Genomic DNA, 6,680 nt, shown 5'->3' with positions numbered 1-6,680 from the left:
CAGAGCATTAAGATTGTGATTACAACTTGGTGGATTAATGTTATGTTTAGGAGGCTGCCACTTTTCATCGTAGTACGCGGTGCCGATCTCACTCAACACTGCAACGTCAAGTGAACCCGCATTCAACTGTAATCATACTCACTTCGCAAAGCCTCGAATTGGGCGTCGGCGCAAATCCAACCCTGCTTATCTTGTGGAGCCATTCCTTCCGTCGTCTTTTCTTCCTTGTCCCGGTGGAAATCAAGAGCAGTGTCTTGCCACGTCCAGAGCGAGTCGTACACCCGATAGCGCAGCAGCTCGGCATCGCGACCACAGAGATCGCGACTTCGGGCTGAGGAAGCGCGCCACAAAAGCGCGCCAAGTGAGGCAGTGAAATCACTGTCGATCGGAATGTCTTAAACAATTCAAGGGTGCGTAACTATAAAGTTTTAGAAGTCCAGAGTGCAGTCATATTTTTATTTTAGTAAAGTACTAAATATCATTTAACGCTTTATAGTTGCTCTGTTGAACTCGGAATTTTCCTTGGCGACGACACTCCGCCCGAGCACCCCTAGGCCAGCCTTAAGCCAGAGCGGAGCGTCGTCTGCTACAATGTTTTCTAAGCCAGAAATGGCGGCGCGTCGGCTGTGGCCAATCGGAACGCGCGCGACACGATCAGTCCATGGCGGTACTTGAAAAATCCATTATATCGAGTGCTTTAGTTTTGCTGGCGCTCCCATGTCCCGCCAAAGTTTTCGGCCGAGTGTGCGTATTATCTTTGAGGTAAGTTTGTTTATAAGATACGATATTGCCAAAAGCTTTTCAAGCCAAGGAAGTAAGAATGATGCGCCACATAAACAGGAAATATACGAAAATGCCAGTGTTCCAAGTCTAAATGGCGCCAGTCACAAGTGTGCAAACCAGCCTTGACTCGAAGAGTTCGTTGTGCAAAAATTAGCGAACGGCCCTGACGCTCTTCTTCCCCAGGATCGTATCCGGCATGTCGACACAAACCTACCTGGGCAGCTACCGCCATCTATAGGCGACGGCGGCAAGCACACAACCAGTATGGTATCCGCCGTCGCTCGTAGGTGGCGCCAACCTTTCCAGCTATAATAGAAGAATGGATAGTTGGGCGCTTTGGTGGGAATTCATCGTAGGAAACAGCGCGAAAAACAGACGTCGACGAAGAAGCACACAGTGTGTCGAGTACAGCTCCGCTGGTCTTCCTTCTTCACGAGAGTGGAAAGGCTGAAGGTTTTTTTTAGCCATGCTTGAATTATTGACGAACATGAGTGCGCGGTTTGGGTGTCGGACGAGGTTCCGAATTTTGCGGTTCGGATGCGGGTACAATGTATGCTGATGCGGATCGGACGTGGATGCAATAATGTAAGATCATTGTGAATGCGGTTCGGGTGCGGATAAAAGAGTTCGTGAATGTGGATCGGATGCGGGTGATCAAACAAACTGTTATCCGGGCTTGGCTCTACCCTTTTAGAAGCTTGGCACTTGAAACAACATTTCCTCCTCACGTGTTCAAAGGAATACATGAAATGAATGTGAAGCAATAAAATAAAGTATATAGAGATCTGTTTTTATTCACAGCGTGCTGAGCTTGTACGATATTTGAAAACTCATAATTTTTCATAGTTTATTTCTCAATATATGAATTATACTTTGTTTGCAAGACAATGTCACGGGCTGTATGTGGCATCAATTTGAATCTGACGTACTCCAAAATATCTACTCAGAAAAAAAAAGAAAGATTGGGGCTGTAATGGCATGTTTGGGAATGTTCACAAAATTTTTACCTGTAAATACTAAACATTCTTTTATATTTTGTATGGCTATATTATGCATAAATTGCTCTAAGAAGTATCGACGATCTGTCGCTAAAAGTTGCGAGGTCAATCGGGAATTAAACATAAGAGTCAACAAACCTCCGTCTTTCTTTCCTTTAGAATTTACTTGCCTCGCGGTCTTTCGTATGGGTTCAGTGTTTACGAATAAACCCGAAAAAAATAAAAAAATAAACTTTGCTGTACATTTTCCGTCGATTCGTTTCAATAACAAAAAAAAAAGAAAAAAAGGCGATGTTTTACAAATAAACTTTATATGATCACTGGCCCTGAGGAGATGCCATATAAGCTTCCTCTGAAATGTGTAAAGCTAGTCAAAAAACGGGTTTGTTCTCTAAGGTACCATGACCCATTGTCCTATAGAACAATTGGTGCTGGTTCCCAGACTTCATTTTGTTTTTTTTTAATTTTTTCAATTATAAGAAAGCATTGAAATATACTCCGAATTTTAAAAAAAATATGGGAATCTGATAAAAATAAACTCTGATAAACGCAGGGGCTCGTGCCCCCCCCCCCCTCAATGACATCCGGGAAGGGGGCGCAGAGGCCCCACCCCCCAGGCCATGATCGTTACCGAAACGCTATTTACGTGCCATGTAACGAGCTTCTAGTAGTGGCATGTAAACAAAATAACGCACACAGCGCCGAACATATGGTGATATACACACGCTGGAAAATGTACCCCCTAAAATAAACTACTGATAATTGCCGCTGTGAAAAAAAATTGCGAAAAAAAGCATCCCCCCTTCCCCCCCGGAGAACTTTTCAGCCTGCCCCTCCTCCCCCCCCCCCCCCCCCCCCCCTGGGAAAATGGAAAGTGGACGCCGCTGGGAGAGAGTAATTATTGAATCTTGAAGCCCGGCGTTGTCCTTAAATTCGATGCGATGACGAGTGAGATCAGTTTTTTAAAGGGGTCCTGCAATCATATTTAAGCGTCTACCTTTTTTTTCGGTTTCCACGTCTCTTGGTGTTCGGGCAAGCCATTGGGCACGGAGAAAGTAATTAAATATCAGTGCGATATATTTTAACGGAACGAGGCTAAAACCTCCTCCACCTACAGGGGCGACCCGCGGTGCCGAAAGAGCGAAATGTGTGACGACATCGTGACGTTTTAAGTCCTGGCCTCTCTAGTGGTCGTGGCCGCTAAAAGCTTTTTAGTCAAAATACAAAATATAAGTGACGAGAGCCGTTTCAATTATTTATAAAAGTAGTTTTTGTTCAGTATTTTAGATAAGAAAAAACAAAACAAATGCAGTTTATAAGGTACGGAAACACGAAATTACCCGTCGACATACCACCACGAAGCGGTGGAAAAGGCGGCGCATACTAGAAACGTGTAGTGGGATCAGGCACCAACGAACGGCGAGCGTAGAAAGGTCCCGGAGGTACGCGCCGGCGCTACAGTCGAGGATCCGACCGGTTCCGAGCGTTCCGAAGGCCTTCGGCGAGCAGCTTTGGCTTGCGGTTTGGCCCTTTGGCCGCATGGCAGCGCGAAGTGGCTCCCGTTCTGAACTGATCTTTACCTCGTGTTTGCTGTCATTTCTGGCCAACGAAGTGTCATGCCGAATTAGTGTTTAATCGCGCAGCAAATGCATTGCGAGCCGCCCTGGCTTCCCGCTCCATACAGCCTATCCAGAACATGCTTTAGTGGCGCCCTCTCGAGCCGTAGACACGGAGTGCGGCAGCCTTTGAGCGCTCGCTGAGCTCACTACCCCTCCTCTAGTTCCCGGCCACTCACGCAACCAAGGACGTCATGAAGGAGGTTATTTTTTTGCTTGTTTTTGTAATTTTAATTTGCCTATAACTAGGGTTCCGCGTTTTCGGTTTCTATTTTTTTTCAAAATTCGGCGTACTTTTTTCGGTGTTTATTTTAAAATTCAATTTTCGGTTTTTTTCGGCGTATATTTATGCCCACAAAATTTAATCGGCGTTTTCCAGTGTATATACAATAAACACCAACGGTCACCGGATCAGATGATTCTTGTAGCTCTAGTATTTTTGATCATTCAAAGAATAAAGGCACAGATACATTAAAAAATGGACACTTTATTTGGCAAATGTGTGCAACTGTAGAAGAAACAAGAAGAAAACAGAAGTACAGACAAGTCAGATATAAAGCCTATTTCCCCCAAAAAATGGAACTTTACCGTCTGTACGTCAGGATTACGTGATCTTATTAGAGTACACACGCATGTACATTCCCAAGTTCTCCTCGTTGATCCGCACTCTTTCTTCCCTGTTAATATAACCCTGAGCTTCGAGAATGCCCTCACAACGCTAACACTGTACACTGGCAGGCTGAGGATATGAAGAGCTGCCTGAGCCAAAATTGGCCCATCAACCAATTGTGACCACCAAAAGATACACGGTGCGACGTATTGAAGCACAACATAACATGCAGAGCTTGAATCAAGTCAGTCTTCTTTACAACGAGTTAAAAAACACGCTTGTATATGGGGAGTCAGGGGGCATTTCAGACTTCACGTTCGGATCGATGATGTGGCACATTCAAACCAAAACGTGTATTCCATAAATTCGGGCACATTTCGATAGACACTGTCGTTCCACTTTTTCGCCACAGCTCTCCGGTACGACTACAAGGTCAAAGTGAGCTTTTCCGGTTAAAACGTAATTTTAGAAAATGAATGCGGCGTATTTTTATCGGTTTCAATCGAAAATGTTGAGCCTAAAAACTGACCTTTTTCGGTTAAAACCGAATTTCCGAAAATGGATTCGGCGTACTTTTATTTGTTTTTATTGGTTGAAACCGAAAACGCCGAACCCTACCTATAACCTCTAAAATAAAGCGAAATTCGAGAAAAGAAAAGTTTCATTAAGTTAGTACGTTCAGTACGCTAAGGTTCGGTGCAAATTAAAAACCACTAAAAAAGTCCTTGCAGGGCTCCTTTAACACTCTCACTGCGAAGTGCACTGCTGAGCACTCCGCAGAGCAGGGAGACTGCTCTGCGAATACATCTTGATCGAACGACGTTTTGTGGATGTTTGGGTGTAGTTACCGAAAACCGGACTGAGCGCTTTCTCCGCTTCGCCGATTGCAGAACGGACTGCCGTTTGCGCCTTTAGCGTGATCGCGTAACTGCCCGCGCGACATGTTTGCTCTATTCAGACCCGTGTCTATGCAGTTCTAACAGTCTACTCAAGAAATAATTTAAAACAATGTACTTACTCTACGAAGAAAGGTTATCCATGTGGCGTCTATTTCTGTTCTATGTAAAAGTGAAGAGTATATTCAATCGACAAGAACGAACATCAACTGGCGACGAGCAACTACTTATGACACCGGCCAACTTTACAGCCAGCTTGCACGAAAAAAACATTCCTCGGACACCATAAGCGTCTTCAACGCGGCGACGAGGGGACTGGAAACAAGCTGATCACCAAAATTGGGCCAGGAAACGTTCACTTGGCAAAACTTTCAGCCTTTCTACTTTGGTGAAGAAGGAAGAGCAGCGGAGCAGTAGCTTCTGTTCTCGGCGGTGGCTTTTCCAGGCGAGCGATCTGCTCCTCTTTCTCAAGGGAATATGAAGTGGTCGACGCAGTGGAACGTTAGGCGATAGCGGCCTCGCGGCGGTTACGAAACCATTCGCGCTGCTGCGCACTTCGCCGCTCATTCCGTTCCCGCGTTCAGTAGACCGTAGGGAGTTTTAGTAGACCGTGTTTCCCCCTCCTCTACGAAGAAACCGCCACTGCGCCTGCGCGCCGATGGCCTTGGCTGTAGAGTTTCGGGTAGCAGAGGGGCTTAGCGGAGGGGGAAACACGGTCTACTAAAACTCGCTCGTGTTTCCCCCTCCACTAAACCCCTCCGCTACCCGGAACTCTACAGCCAAGACCATCGGCGCGCAGGCGCAGTGGCGGTTTCTTCGACGGCGGCAACCATTTTCGTGTCGACATTTCTTTGCAGCGGTTGTAAAAAAAGGGTGGCTAAGGGTAAGAGGGATAAGGGGAGAGGGAGGAGGGCGCTTATAGTTCCGCTTTTGTAGAGAAGGGAAGCTCGACGAAGTGTTTGCTTTTGTTGTCTTTAAGCGCGCTCAAACAATTTAGAAAAAGAGAGAACTGCCCTTGGTTTACTGCAATATTAGGACGTTCAATTTTGTTCAGTAGCTCCCGTTTTGGGCTGTCTCTGCCTATCGAGGAAGGCACCCACTAAAACTGCCTAATGCTAGAACTATAAAACCACACACACACACATTCACATTTATATATTGAACAATTCATGAATTCTTAAAACAGTCGGTAGTGTAGCGCGCGACAACACACGCTCGGAGTTGGTAATAACGTAATCTCGCAAGGGTACGCCGCTGGCGCTGCCGAGTTTAGCCGTCCTAGTGTTGCCTCATTTGCTAACGTTGGCGCTGATTATCAACCGATGGTGGCGCTCTCTGGATGACGACTGCCCCGACTTCGTTGCTGCGCGTCGCGACGTGCTCCGAGTTTCGTTTCGCTTGGCAACTTGCGACCTTTTTTACCTTTTCGGCGAGGATCCAACGATTGATCATTCCTCTACAGAGTTGTCTTGGGTGACTGAAGTGATGTGGGCCCATTTTACCTTGGTCCTTAGGGGAGATATCTGCAATGGCTGTACCGTTTATTTTTAAGAATTTTTCTTATCATTCCTAAAAAAAAAGTTGCTTTCAGAAGATCACACAACCTAATTAGACGTTTCACCTGTAATGGTCTTAAATCACTTAAGCACTTTTCAGAATAAAAAAAAAGATGCACGAGGTTTATAAATGTTTATAAATTAATTTCTTTCGCAGTTCCACACATCAGACTGAACCCTGCAAGAACCCTAAAAACACAGTACGCATGCATGCATACAAA

This window comes from Ixodes scapularis, unplaced genomic scaffold (assembly GCF_016920785.2).
Source record: "Ixodes scapularis isolate PalLabHiFi unplaced genomic scaffold, ASM1692078v2 PGA_scaffold13__105_contigs__length_92229423, whole genome shotgun sequence".
Lineage (NCBI taxonomy): Eukaryota > Metazoa > Arthropoda > Arachnida > Ixodida > Ixodidae > Ixodes > Ixodes scapularis.
This window is presented reverse-complemented; position numbering follows the sequence as displayed.